The 15,925-nt window shown below is 44.2% G+C and overlaps 1 protein-coding gene across 3 annotated transcripts in view; it reads left to right on the top strand.

Moving 5' to 3' along the window:
* The window catches only part of SPIDR (scaffold protein involved in DNA repair), a 289,161-nt gene that overhangs the window by 145,141 nt on the left and 128,095 nt on the right, over nucleotides 1-15,925 (top strand). The window lies entirely within an intron of this gene.

Here is a 15,925-nt window from a genome sequence, read left to right on the forward strand (position 1 = left end):
TAATTCTTGGAATCAGAACAACCTCTCCCTCTGCAGATCCTGTTAATACTTCAGCTTCGGTAATGTTAGGTTGTAATCTTTTCATAATAAATCTGATACCATTACAAAGACCCCGTTTACTATTAAGATTTCTCAATAGCATTATGATTACACCCACTTTCAATTTTAATTTATGATATGGCATTCCCAAAGGAGTAATACTGTTAAGAAAATCAATGGCAAAATTTTCCTTTTCAGCATCATCTGTTGAATCAATGGAATCATCACTCAAATATGTGTGAAAATCTCCATCGAGTATATCCCAAATTTCTTCATTTAATTTTTGAACATGCTCATATTTTGGACAAAGAATTGCACATTTAGATATATTTTTAATATTATCTATAGATATAGTACTTCCAAAGGTAGCTTCAATAATCGATCCATTACAAATCATTTCACAGGGGATTTCAATAATATTCATTTCTAAATGAAAACTGCTATCAACTTTGCCATCTCCAAGTTTTACTAACCATTCACTACAAGCAGAATCCCCTAATCTCATATTTGTTGTAAGAGACAACTTTCTGAAACATCCCCAAACATTACAGTACTTTAATCCTACCAGACTTGAGGCCCTGAACCTAACTGTCCCCTATACCTGGGCTCCTGAGCATTAAAGAGAAAAAACCAACATGATATAGAAAAATGTTAGTTACATGCAAACTAGTGGTTAGAATAAGATGGAACTTGGAGACATTGTAGAAAATAGGTCTACCTTTCATCTACCTTTCATCTAGCGCCAATATTCCACCTTTGTGTGGAAATTACCTAAAAATTGGTACAGCGGTCTGGTAGGGTTAAACTCGTTTGTACTATGGCCGATTGCATAGCATGCAGTACAATACTGAGACATTGTCAAAAATCCCCTCCAGAAAGGAGAACTTTCCCACCAAATACAACATTCAAATTCATAATTTCTCTTAGTAATCTGTCTATGGCATTTATAGCATGACTGGATGCCATGATGCATTGATCAATAATGAGAGGTTGGGCCTTTTTAATAGTTTCAGCAACTTCACTGTTTATATCAAGTCTAGAAATTGAAGTTTTATTTAATGGAATCAGTAGTTTGTATTGGGAATGAAAGGTGCTTCTGCCGAGAAGTAAATTTGCAGCAATTCCTGTAGAAGCTGTGGGTAAAACAGTACCACCACGACCTCTAATATAATGTATTAAAACTTTATACAGATATGCAGGTGAATAGGATTCCTAGCTGGCAGGCCCCTGACAGCAAGCTGGCCACCTGTCGATTCCATGAGGAATGGGGCTCCCTCCTTTCTCCTGTCAGGGTCTGGGGTACAGGTGAATGGGGTTCCTGGCTGGCAGGCCACTGTCAGCAAGCTATCCAACAGTGGATTCTGTGAGGAATGGGGCTCCCTCCTCCCTACTGTCAGGGTCTGGTTTGAAGGCCGGCCACGCCCCCTGTTGGGCCAGACCCAGAGTTCTACCACGCTGTGGCCTCCGCCTCAGCAACCCAGGACTGACTGTTGTTGGGTGCTCCTGGCTCTCCGAGGGTGAGTTCTTCCCTCAGGCCTCGCGGGAAACAGCTCAGGGAGGGTGCAGTCCTTGGCAAGGCGACCCAGGACTCAGTGAGTCCACGCTCCGAGGGCTGGTTCCTGCCTCAAACCTCGCCCGAAACAGCTCAGGGAGGGCACAGCTGTTGCCAAGACGACCCCTGCAGGTCTGACTTCCTTCCAGTTGTTTGAGCCTTGGACGTGACGCATTACACCCAGGGTTTTTATATAAATAGATAGCATTTTATGGGTCCTTGAGTATCTTTCTTACAGTCAGTCTGATGACTAGCCACCTGTGGTTCAGGCATTGCTCCAAAAGACAGCCTACTAAAGAAACTACACAAGGCCCAGTTTCATTTGTAGAGCCTGTTTATTATGTTAACAAAGTGAAATGTGCTAATAACATCTGTGCTTCCTCGCTGAAAGAGGACTACATTTGTGTAACAGGATAATTTAGAGATACTCAATGGAGAGTGAACAAGCAAAGTGGGTACTGTTTTCCTTTGTGAATTGACTGTAATGTCAATATGTAGATGCTATCATAGTGTCAGGAATTAACTGTGTGTGACTCTCAATGTTGAAACAGTGAGGACAGCTGTTGCTTTGTTATGTGTTTTCTCACCACATCTGGAGGAAGGATCTCTTTCTCTCCCCCCTCCCCTTTCTCATAGTGACAGGCCAAAGGAGAAGCATGTTGTTGGCCAGCTGATGGATGTGGCACTTCTTTTGCATCATTCTACTAATGAACAACAAACAGTCATTGGCATGCATTCCATCTTGAATAATTGGGGTCGGTATTTTCTTTATCAACGCAATCTGGATTAACAATATTCTCCTATGATTAACACATTACCATATTCAAATTATAAATAAAGGCAAACCGGAACATAATTGAAAACTAACTTTTTTTTTTAATCCTCACCCAAGGATCTGCTTTTATTGATTTTAGAGAGGGAGGAAGGGCCTCGAGAGAGAGAGAAACATCAATCGGTTGCCTCCCGTATGTGCCTTGACCAGGGATCGAACCTGCAACCTGGGTATGTGCCCTGACCTGGAACCCAATCTGTGACCCTTTGGTGCATAGGATGTCACTCCAACCAACTGAGCCACACCAGCCAGAGTGAAAACTAGCTTTAAGAAATAATAATAATGCAAAACAATGCCTAAGTTGTGGATATTAATAAATACTTCAGTATTTATAAATCTTTTCATACAGTTTTTAGGAAGATTTCCATATTCTGAGTATTAAAATAAGACTAAATTATTTGAATATCCTAGAAAGTTTCTACTAGTTTCTGGGCTTTTCATTGCAGCCACAAAGAGAGTAGCATGTCTACGAGGTCAAGACTTGTCACCAGTCCAAAATGTGTGACCTACTCTATTAACTTCTCCTTAAGAAAGAGGCCCAGCCCTAACCGGTTTGGCTCAGACGATAGAGCGTCGGCCTGCGGACTGAAGGATTCCAGGTTCGATTCCGGTCAAGGGCATGTACCTTGGTTGCAGGCACATCCCCAGTAAGGAGTGTGCAGGAGGCAGCTGATTGATGTTTCTCTCTCGTCGATGTTTCTATCTCTCTATCCCTCGCCCTTCCTCTCTGTAAAAAATCAATAAAATACATTTTTTTTAAAAAAAAATAAGGAAAGAGGCCCAATAATAAGAATATATTTTATATCTATACTTGAATAATTGCCATGTTTTTACCTAGCTTGTTTATTCAGTCCCAATGTGTTTGTTTAGTATTTTAATTGTTACAGAATGATTTCTAAATGTGAACCTCATCTAACTTATTAAAGAAAATATTTGTATTGACCACTACTAGATTTTTAGAAAAGAAGACAACTGTATTCCTTTAGTAACTTCCAATATCAGAAATTCTGGCTATTTTATAAAGAAAAAACAAACAAGGCATTTAAAGTGGAACAGACACACACACACACACACACACACAACCCGTGGACACAGGCAATTGGATGGAAAAGGCCAGGAGGAGGGAGGGGATGGGAGCAGGCTGGACGTAGTTAATAGGGGAAGGCGGGACCTATGTAATACTTTCAACAATAAGATAAATAAATAAAGTGGAGCAGTAAGCACCTTAGAGCCTGGGAGGTATTCAAAACTGCCTGTCAACCGAGAGAAGTTTGTTTCAGTAAAACTAAGCACAGGAAATATGAAGAATACGTAACATATTGTTTGCCTGGTGCAAGTATTCATGGACCCACTACATTGGTATATAACTAAGGATGGAAGCTCTTACAAAGTTTGTGACCATCATATTATTTCTAGACAATAGTTTGATACATCTATATGACAAGGAATATATTTGCACTTAGAGTTGGCTAAGAAAGTGTTTTATAGTTTTTGAGTTGCCTCTTAAAGATTGTGCCACCTGGACTTACTCTTTCTCCTGTTGAGCAGACTCAAGCCCCTGTGTTGGTTCTGGAATCCCTCGGTGGGTCACTGACTAGCTGTCTGTCTGAACACACTTGGAAAGTGAACAGCTGCCATTGGCTTTGTTTCCTACCTAAGGAAATGTGCATGTTACCAGAGGTGTGTTTATGTGGCTTTTATTGCCTGTTTTTTCTAGTCTGTCAAATGGCTGATTTGACAAATTTTGGTAAGAAAATAGCACTGATTAGCCAAGAAAACATACAGTGTTCTATGACAGCAGGCATTACCCCAACTTCCGATAATTGTATGTTGGTGCTGGAGACTGAGGAAATGTAGATGGGTCAATGAAAAATTAAAACATTTATTGTAAAATAGAATTAAAACATTGAATTACTAGTGGAGAATTGAGTACCATGGTTTTTAGACCTAGAGAACATTAAATGACATAACAATATTTCAAATACATGGATTTGCCATGTGTAAATGAAAAACAATAATTAAAACCCAGTTTTCCCAGCTGACAATATTAGCATTTATTCTCTCTAAACCTTCAACTCTTGTGAATTCCTTTTTTCACTCGCTATTTGACCTATATGTACTTAGCCTGTATCTTGTACATTATATCAATGTATTTAGTTCATATTATTGTTCAGTGTTACCTTCCTAACTCTTCTAAATGTGTCTTCTGATTCATACCTCAATTTTAAACTATAAATTGGAGAATTATACCTTACATATGGTTTTTGTACTTTATTTCTTAAACCATTTTTACATATATTATCTCATTTAATTTTCATAGGACCACTGGCTGTCAGCAGGGTTCAGGTGTAGACTACAGAATCAGTCTAGGTGATATAAGCTGGAAGAGCATTATTTGGAGGCCACTCATCTGGAAGTGACAAAGACAGGAAAGAAGCCAAGAAACAGTTTTAACACAAATGCTGCTGTTACACTGCATGACACCAACAAGCATGACTATTCCATAGCAACACACCCCCTCTAACATTTTCAAACAACAGAAGCAGTAACATGTTGACACTTGTCACATTATAGCTCTTCCTTATAGAAATAAGAAAGGTCTTTCTTTTTCCCTAAACAGAGTATCTAAAATCTCCTCATGCTATTAGCTCCACTAATACAGCTCTCCCACTCATGATTAGGTACTGTTCTGCCTTGGAATTGTGGAATTCTGTAACTTCTGGAGTAGATTGCATGGCTAATATCACCAACAAACCCTATATAATAAAAGGCTAATATGCAAATTGACTGAACGGCAGAACGACCTGGTTGCTATGACGCACACTACCCACCAGGGGGCAGATGCTCAACGCAGGAGCTGCCCCCTGGTGGTCAGTGAGCTCCCACAGGGGGAGCGCCGCTCAGCCAGAAGCCGGGCTCACGGCTGGCAAGTGCAGCGGCAGTGGTGGGAGCCTGTCCCGCCTCCGCGGCAGCGCTAAGGATGTTCATCTGACGGGGAGTGGGCCTAAGCCATCAGTCAGATATCCCCCAAGGGCTCCTGGACTGTGAGAGGACACAGGCCGGGTTGAGGGGACCCCCCCCCCCCCCCCGCAAGTGCATGAATTTCGTGCACTGGGCCTCTAGTTCTATATAAAATAGGGCAAAAGGAGACAGAAAATTATTTAACACACATAAATATGTATTACACAGTTGGCAAAGGAGAAATATGCATAGCTATTATAGTTCTCATTTCTACAAGTGGTTACTACCCCCTGTATGGTTCATTTGCCCTAATAGAGCCAAAGTTTATTACCTGGTGCATTTAACTATATGTTCAGTATTGCTGGCAAAGCATGGCAGATGGGGAAAGCAAAACCAAACCTGAGTAAATGTATATTTTAGTGAGGATAAATTGTTGTCTTGTCCTGATAGAAGGGGTTCAATGTAATTAGCCTGCTACTGTGTGGCAGGGTTTTCCCTCAGAATTGATTGTTGTACTTGGCAAGTTGGGTACTCAGTAGTGTTAGTAGACAGGTTAGCAGTGGTAAGAGGCAGTCTCAACTGGTAAAAGCTGCCTCTGCCATCATGATCACTTCGTTTATGATCCCATTGAACAAACTCTAGATTACTGTGGAAAGAAACAAACTAGCAATTATAGGGTGATTTACAATGTCCTCCTGGTTTTTTAGAGTCTCCTCTTCTCCAGTAAGAATTCAGATGGGACACAAATGTTTTTTTTCATTCTTTATTTAAGCGATTCATCCACATACATTTTGCCCAACCATTTTGTTGCTAGTTCTTGTCTTCTTCCGTCTACATTTGGCATCAATTTAAAATTTGGTTCTTCATCTATCAGTTGGCTTACACTGAAAGTTGTCTTTACTCCTGGGTCAAGTGGACCATGAGATGTGCCCTCAAAAAGTAGTCCCCACCATCCAGCTAAACAGTTACGGTGGTCCATGAGTCAGTATGACCCATATCTCATGCCATCTCTCCTGGGCAAATTGGACATAAGGGCGCCACACAAGGCCCTGCTTTACCTATCAGGGCCTTCTCTGAAAGCTGTAATCGTCTATTTCTAGCTACAACCTGTATCATATCAGCTCATTTGAAAACCAGGCTTGACCTTTTCTCCTGATTACTTGTTATACAGACTTTCCCATGAGGCCATAGGGTGGGCTGAGGGAAGGATGGCAGGTGCAGCAGGAATAGGTAAAGCAAGAGTCTGAGCTTCCTCATTTTGAAATTTACTTAATTTCAGGTACTCTTCACACCTGACTATACTACATGTATAAGTTTAACTTGAGAACATAGTATTCCTGGACATGTCCATCTTTGTGACCAGTTGAATCAGTCAGTGGCCACTTCATGATGGGTTCCATGGCTATCTAGTATCCCATGGTGGAGGTTTTGAGGTTATCTAAAATAGTCAGGTGTTCAGTTTGCACTATGACCCAGTAGCAACAGTTACGTGCTGAATAAGAGCATGGCTTAGCCCCCAACCCTTAGGTCCTTCCACTATTCTATTTTGGTTCCAAGTATCCCAGTCAGGCATAGGTGCTTCCATTAGTCACAAGGGCCAAGGATACAGTTGCTTGCATTTTATACTGGACCACACAGAGAGCTTTCTCTCAGCTTCACGTAACACTGACAGCTTTATCGGTCACTCAGTAAATAGACCGGAGTAGTACACAAAATAGATTGGCATGTGTTGCTTCCAAAGTCCAGTGAGATCTAAGCAGTATTTATCATCTACCCTCTGGCACATGCATGTCTTACCAGGGTATCCTAGGGTACCTGTGACTTCGTGCCTTCTTGTCCTGTGGGACTGTAAGATGATGAAGATTACTGCAGACTGGTTACAGCATGGAACCAGAGTTGACAGGGCACTAATGCAGCGTGAACGTATCCCGCTGCCCCGCCAAGTAGCTTTCTGTTTTCTTTTCTATTGAGAGAGAAACACACATGTACACAGACACACACACACACACACACACACACACAGGTCAAATCAGTAGCTGCACACCAAATCTAGTAGAATCCACATCTGTATCAACAACTGCAACTAGAATTGCTCCCTAATTTAAGTCCGTGATACTGAATACTGTCAACCTCAAATATTGACCTTCATTATAGGCTTGCCACACAAAAAGAGAGATGATAGGAATCACCACGTTGCATCTTTCAAGTTTCTGATGGTGACATTAATCTTTGTGATTCCCTCAAAAGATGCAGTATTTCTTTTACTTTGATATTTTGGCAGGCAAGAAAAGCCTAGGAGTTTCTTTTTAGCTCTTCTAATCACAGTAGTTCTTATTACATGGATCAAAGTGAAAATTTTGGAATTTTGCCTATTTCTGAATATATATTCCATTTATAAACTCAGAATCTGGACAAGTAATCATAAGACAAACTCCATTTGTGTTTGTCACCCATAAAGCCTTCAACTTGACTGGTCGAACACAGAGGTATTTACTCCTTGGGGATCAACATTAGTTCAGGGACAATGTCCAATAAATCCTGAAAGGTTTGGTTAGTTCACTTTCTCCAATGCACAGTTGTCCTCAAAAGCAGATACAGATCCTTTGGGAAAGTGTAGAAGTAAGAGCTAAATTACATGATTATGATTACTAGGGGCCTGATGCACGAAATCGTGCAAGAGTAGGCCTTCCTTCCCCCAGCTGTGGACACCGGCTTCCCTCTGGCACCCGGAATCCAGGCTTCCTTCTGGCACCAGAGACCCGGGCTTCCCTCCAGGACCCGGGCTTCCCTCTGGCCGCTGGCAGGCACCCAGGACCCGGGCTTCCCTCGCAGCCCCGACTTCGTCCAGAAGGACTTCCAGTCTAATGAGCATATTACTCTTTTATTATTATAGATTGATATTATTGAAGGGTTCTTCCTTAAAAACCCAACCTCTCCCTTAATTAGGGGATTTAAGATGGCTTCCTATCTCGGGCTGGGACCTAGAAGAGAGACCCTGGATATTGCTGATCAGACAAGGCCTGTCACTTGACTTACAGATCAGATAGGAGTTTCTTGGTCTTCTCAGCTGCTTTAGTCCTAGAAACCCCTCATTAATCATCCACCACCAAAAATTCCTATAGTTTAAACCATTACTTTGGTCCTCCTTCTTATGTCCACTATGTCTATCTTACCTGTGGACACTTAGCTCTGCTGCCTCAGCATTTGCTTATCCTCATTGAAAGCATCCCATTTCAAAGGCAGCACCTACAATACTCACCTTCCTCTCCATGACTTCCTGGAGGTATGTTAAGAGTTGGATAAGCAAGATACGTGGTCAATCTCCCTAAGTCTTTATATTCCAACCTCTGTATTTCACTGAGACATTTTTGCCATCTAGATACTCTATTTCTATTCCAGGCATTATTATATCATGCAGCAGACAGAAAGTTACTTTGAGTTACTTTGTTTTAGGGCCTAGGAGAATGCCATTTACAAACATTTTGGCAACTTTGATAAATTCCAAGTTTTATAATTTGGATACATTTATTAGTAATCTATAATAATAAAAGCGTAATATGCTCATTAGACCAGACAGCCGAACGACCTTCCAAACGTCATTCCAGACGAAGCCTCGGTGAGCAGGGACCCAAGGCAGAGGCGGTTAGGAGCGATCAGGCAGGCAGGTGAGCAGTTAGGGGCGATCAGACAGGCAGGCAGAATGGTTAGAGGCAATCAAGCAGGCAGGTGAGTGGTTAGGGGCAATCAGGCAGGCAGGCAGAGTGGTTAGGAGTGATCAGGCAGGCAGGCAAGTAGTTAGGGGTGATCAGGCAGGCAGAGTGGTTATGGGCGATAAGGCAGTCAGGTGAGCAGTTGAGGGTGATAAGGCAGGCAGGCAGAGGCGGTTAGAGGTGATGAGGCAGGCAGGTGAGTGGTTAGGGGCGATGAGGCAGAGTGGTTAGGGGCAATCAGGTAGGCAGGCAGGTGAGCAGTTAGGAGTCAGCAGTCCCAGATTGCAAGAGGGATGTCCGGCAGTCAGACATCCCCCAAGGGGTCCTGGATTGCGGGAGGGTGCAGGCCGGGCTGAGGGACCCCCGGAGTGCACAAATTTGCACTGGGCCTCTAGTTTATAATAATACCTAAAAACAGAAGCTAGTCAAGTAACTCCTCAGAGTACTTTCATGTCTATTTTCTTATTTCCTCTTAGATAAACTTGTGGGGGAAGTAGGACTAGATTCTTACAGATGAGGCAACAGATTCAGAAAAGGTAATTAACTTCTCCAGAGGCAGAACTAGGCCTAGAGCATATTTGTCTTGTGCTCCTTCTTCACCACATAGTATCTGAGTGGCATGTAGATTTATGCACAGGTATCTGCGCACACATACAGTGAACCCTGCACACACGCCAGGCCTCTATCCAGGAATGACAACTATAGTCATGTTATTGTTCCTAATAGCAGCATATCTTAAGAAACTCAAAAACAATATTTTTGTTGTTCGGATGAATATAAAATCGATTTTTTATAATAGCTACTGTAATTGCTACTTATGGTTGTAATATTTCTTTTCTAAAAACTCTTACCTCAAAAATTGCCCAAAATATAACTCTCGAAGGAATTTTCAGCCTCATTTTTAATCAGGAAAATATAAGTTAAAGAATCTTTGACAGATTACTATTTTTCAACTATGTGTGCACTTATCTGTGCATACCCATATATGAATGCTGACAAGGTTTACAGTATAATAGATACATAGAAACTTTATAATCCCACATAATAAAAGCCTAGGTGGCATCACGCGCACCGTCATCACAAGATGGCTGGCAGGGGAGGGCAGTTGGGGGCGAGATCAGGCCAACAGGGGAGGGCAGTTGGGGGAAAGATCAGGCCGGCAGGGGAGGGCAGTTGGGGGCAAACAGGCCAGCAGGGTAGGGCAGTCGGGGGCGATCAGGCCAGCAGGGGAGCAGTTAGGTGTCAATCAAGCCAGCAGGGGAGCAGTTAGGGGGTGATCAGGCTGACAGGCAGAAGCAGTTAGGGGCAATCAGGCAGGCAGGCAGGTGAGTGGTTAGGAGCCAGCGGTCTCCGATTGTGAGAGGGATGTCCGATGGGATCAGGCCTAAACCGGCAGTTGGACATCCCCCGGGGGGTCCCAGATTGAAGAGGTTGCAGGCCAGGCTGAGGGACACCCCCCCCCCCCCCCGCAAGAATTTCGTGCACTGGGCCTCTAGTTGTCTTATAATTAAGCAATGTTTTTTAGAAATCAATATGGCAATATGTAGCAAATTTGGCAGTTGTAAGAAATTATATACTCAATTTAGTTACCCATGCCTGCAAGTTTATTCCAAGGATATTGTTTAGCAAAAATACAAAAAAAAATTATGCGCATTAAAACATTTTTGTAAGAGACCCCCTCCTCCCTTCTCCCCAAGAAACATTTTACAATTTTAGAGTTTCATAAAATATAGATGATCATAATCAGCATGGGAAAGTGTTTGATATATGCAAAAGACAGTGTACAAAATATATGTTAAATATGCTTGTTGAGGTCTCTAGGAAGTTACAAATGAAAGTTGCATATAACAGGATTATGCATATAAACGTTTGTATTTTCTTTGTAATATTTGTACCATTTAGTTTGTATCTCTTTACAATATTTCCCTTTAGAGAAAAGGCTTTTACTGCTGTCTGAACGTGTCTATGCCTTCTTTTTTTAAAAAAATATATTGATTTTTTACTGAGAAGAAGGGAAAGAGATAGTTAGAAACATCAATGAGAGAGAATCATCGATCAGCTGCCTCCTGCACACCTCCTACTGGAGATGTGCCCACAACCAAGGTACATGCCCTTGACCGGAATCGAACCTGGGACCTTTCAGTCCTCAGGCCGACGCTCTATCCACTGAGCCAAACCGGTTACGGCATGTCTGTGCCTTCTTGAGTGGGACTTTTCGTCTTTTTCTCCTGGAAAGGGGTTTGGAGACTGGGTTGTTGGGTTTGTTTAATTGAGGAAGTTCTGCTGGTTGAGGCCCAAACTAATCTGTTGTTCATCTTACCCTATTTACACACTAATGCCTAAGGCAACTATTTTCAAGCTTTTTCATCTTATGGCACACATAAAGTAATTACTAAAATTCTAGGGCACACCAAAAAAATGTATTTTTTGCCAATTTGACAAAAAATAGGTGTGATTTTGACTCATTCACACCAGACAGCTGTTGTTGTGTTGGCTGTTGTCATTGTTTTATTTTACAAATCTAAGGGCAAAGAGCTCAGTGCCCCGGACTAAATAGTCAGGTATTGCATGTTTTAAAAAGTCTTGCAGCACCCTGGTTGAAAATCACTGCCCAAAGGGATTGATTGGTATGCTGATGACTGTTGGTAAATCATTTTTCCTTGTTTTCCCTCCACGTAGCAAACAAAAAAGCACTTTTGAAGATTAACAGTAAATATGCCTTAAAAAGCCAGCTCTGTTCCTGCCCTCCCTCCTTTTTATAAAAAATATCCATCTTTAAAGCATAACATTGGGAAGTTCTCACTGTGATTTAGTGCAGGCTCAGCTGTTATCTCAGCTGAAGGGTTCGCTAGAGGCTGGAGTTTCCCCACAGTCCTGACCGCGGAGAGTGGAATGTGGTACTGACGTCACAGCCGCTCCTGGGAATGTTTTGCATTCTTCTTCCTGGCAGTGGTCAGGTGGCTTCCAGCAAGAGTGAAGGACAACAGCTTCCAAAAAAGAAAAAAAGAGAGGAGGAAAAGAACAGTTTATAATCAGACTATTGTGGAGGAGGCACTTTTATACTGAGCCAGAATTGAAATTAGAATCAGATGTCTTGCATTCTGATACTGCACGAATGTTAAATGCATTGATTAATGACTGTAATAGCTGAGCTGTTTGGTCTTTTTACTGAACTTAATTTCTGAAACTCTCTTTAAGGATTATGGGAAAACAACTTCTTGTAGCTGACATTTTAACTATGCAAAGCAGCTTTCTGAGTGTAAAATGAAGAAAAGGCACACTTATTCAAAGATGTTTTCAAGGTCTGTTAATCTTCTAAAAATTCGCTTCTGTAACCTAAAATCTCTGTTAAGCTGTTAATGTATTTTGTGCTAGTCAACCATTAATTGAGGGGGAAGTTACATTTCAATTAAAGGCATATGCAGATTGAAATATCTGCTGTGAAGTTCTTTTTCCAAAAATGCTTACATTTTCATTGTTATTTCTGTATATTACATTATTGGCCAAGCCAAATAATCTAAACAAAACTTAGCAGCTTCTTAATATAATAAACAGAGGTTTTGCCAAAGGCGTGCAACTCTGTAATAATGTGTGCAACAGAAAGTTGGGCAGTAATTGAATTACATTTTAAATTATTTTGTGTTTTTCTTCTAGCCACTGAAGTACCTTTATTCAAATTTACTAGAGGCCCGGTGCACAAAAATTTGTGCACTGGGGGGGGAGAGGGGGTCCCTCAGCCCGGTCTGTGCCCTCTTGCAGTCTGGGACCCCTCAGGAGATAACGACCTGCTGGCTTAGGCCTGCTCCCGGGTGGCAGAGGGCAGGCCCAATCCCTAGGTGCAGCCCCTGGTCGGGCTCAGAGCAGGGCCGATTGGGGAGTTGGGGCGCCACCCCCTGTCATGCACAGAGCAGGGCGGATGGGGAGGTTGCAATGCCACCCCTAGTCACGCTCAGGGTGGGGCCGATTGGGGGGTTGGGGCACCGCCCCCTGTCACACTCAAGGCAGGGTCGATAGGGAAGTTGTGGCGCCACCCCCTGCCACGCACAGAGCAGGGCCGATCAGGGGGTTGGGGCTCCATACCCTGTCACGCACAGAGCAGGGCCGATCAGGGGGTTGGGGAGCTCCCCCCTGTCATGCACAGAGCAGGGTCAATCAGGGGTTTTGGGAGCTCCCCCCCGTCACGCACAGGGGGGGAGGAGGAGCTCCCCCCATCACGCACAGAGCAGGGCCGATCAGGGGGTTGAGGAGCTGCACCCTGTCACGCAAAGAGTAGGGCCAATAGGGGAGGTGGGGCACCGCCCCCTGTCACATACAGAGCAGGGCCCGTGGGAGGGGGGGAAGTTGGGGCGCCACACCCTGTCACACACAGAGCAGGGCTGATCAGGGGGTTGGGGCGCCGCCACTGTCACACTCAGGGCAGGGCCGATGGGGAGGTATGGCTCTACCCCGTCTCACTTAGAGCAGGGCCCGTGGAGGGGGTTGGGGCGCCTTCCCTTATCACCCACAGAGCAGGGCCAATCAGGGGGTTGGGGAGCTCCCCCCTATCAGGCACAGAGCAGGGCCGATCAGGGGGTTGTGGCCCAGCCCCCTGTCACACACAGAGCCGCAGGGCAATCAGGGGGTTTGGGCGCTGCCCCCTGTCACGCTGATCCTGGTGCCGGGAGGCCTCATGGCTCTGCTGATCCCGCCCGGCAGGGTCACAGATCCGGGTCCCAGACCGCAGACAGCCTTGCCTGCTGCCACCTGCCTTCAGTATGCAAATTAGCCGCCATCTTGTTGCTTCAGGGTGGGGGTCCCCACTGGGGTGCCTGGCCAGTCTGGGTGAGGGGCTGAGGGCCGTTTTCAGGCTGGTGAGCGACTGGAGCTCCAAACCTCTCCTTTTTTTCTTTTTTTTTATTCTGGCATTTATTTACCTTCTATGGCTGTCTCTGGAGCTGAGAGCCGGCTTTCTCTCTGAGGCTCGGCTGAAAGCAGGTTTCTGGCCTTTGTTTTCTGTATTCGAAACAATGTTGCGACTCCAGCTCTGAGATCCTGGCTGACTGACAGGAGGTTTCTGGAGTTTTGTTTATCTTCTGTAAATGTTACTATGTTTCCAACTGAAGCTCAGAGGCCTGCAAGGCAGGCGGGGGAACGTTGGAGTCCTCTGTCACTGAAGGAAGCAAGCCTCCTGTTAGCTTCCAGCTGCCTGGCTGCCGGCCGCCATCTTGGCTGACAGTTAATTTGCATATACTCACTGATTAGCCAATGGGAAGGGTAGCGGTCATACGCCAATTACCATATTTCTCTTTTATTAGTGTAGATTATACTTGTTTACCAAATGACAATTTGTATGTTTGTGTATTTTTAAATAAAGTACATTATTCCTTTTTCTTAACCAATGCCTTTCCATAGATTTTTACTTATTTTGATGAAACAGCAGTTAGATTAACAGCAGTTCTCCAGTTTAAGTGAATTGTGTTTGAATACTTTCTGTTGTACATTGAAATGGAAAGTTGGCTTCATGTTGTAGGTCATGTTGCTGGTAAGGAATTTCCAGAAATGTAGAAAAGTGCCGACTCATAGTATACAATGGACTCATCCAGCTACACAGAAGGGCTTGAGGGGGTTTCCTGAGCTCTTGGCTGCAGCAAACAAAATATGCCACTGTTATGTACTATTTTATTTTAGACTAGAGGCCCGGTGCACAAAAATTCGTGCACTTTGGGGGGGGTCTCTCAGCCCAGCCTGCACGCTCTCACAATTCGGGACCCCTCGGGTAGGGTCCAGTCCCATCGCAGCATGGCTCTGGTACCCCAGGCCAGAGGGGAGGGACCAAGAGGCCAGTCTGATGGCAGCTAAATTTACTAAATTTACTTAAAACTTTAAATGTTGGCTGATGGGAATTATGAGAAAAACTAGGATTTGTTGCCTTTAATTTACCTGCTCTGTTCAGGTTCCCCGGAGCCTGCAGGCCCATGGAGGGACCACGACTCCCAGATCGCAGCATGGCTCGGGTTCCCCAAAGCCTGCGGGCAGGGGGGAGGGACCACGAGGCCAGTCCAGTTGCAGCATGGCTCGATTCCCGCAGCTCCCTACTGTCGCCACGCCATGGGCTGCCGGGGCCCACAGCTCCCTACTGTCGCCACGCCATGGGCGGCCGGGGCCCACAACTCCCTCTCACCGCCACACCACGGGCAGCTGGGGCCCACACCGGGGCCCACAACTCCCTATTGTCGCCACACCACGGGTGGCCAGGCCCCAGGACTGACTCCCACCGCGGACCCAAGACTGACTTCCGCTGCGCTGGCCGGGACCCTAGCCTGGTGTTCATTCGTCTGTCTGGACATTTAGGTCGTGACGGACCCTGGCTCTTTATATATTAGGATGTAGGGCTGGGGTGGAGGAGGGGCTATTATAGTGCATGGGATAAGATCCTTGATAATAGTTTCCAAAATGGTAAAAGTTCCAGAGTTGGGAGGGGGTCGACGTGTGTGTTTTTCTGCAGTCTGTTAGAATTTGGGAAGCAGGTGGTTTTTGTGATAGTCACCTACTGTTCTCTTCTGCTTCTTGCCCCACTGGTGGGCCCTATGCAATGGGGTGAGCTCTGTAATATGTCAGTCATAGTGGTGCTTTATTTTTTAGGAGAATTGGTCCAGGAAAAGGCCTATGGTATTATATCTATTGTGTCTGTGACTAGAAGTCACTGGATCTAATAACAATTTACTAAAAACTTTAAATATTGGCTGATGGGAATTAAGAGAAAAACTAGGATTTGTTGTCTTTAACTTGCCTGCACTGTCCTGGATATTTTACATTTGTTAAAGTCTCTGAATCTGAAGTTACTAATTGAGA

The sequence above is a fragment of the Myotis yumanensis genome, unplaced genomic scaffold (genome assembly GCF_028538775.1).
Source record: "Myotis yumanensis isolate MYYU_CA2020_CCGP unplaced genomic scaffold, mMyoYum1.0.hap1 SCAF_15, whole genome shotgun sequence".
In the NCBI taxonomy this organism is placed as follows: domain Eukaryota; kingdom Metazoa; phylum Chordata; class Mammalia; order Chiroptera; family Vespertilionidae; genus Myotis; species Myotis yumanensis.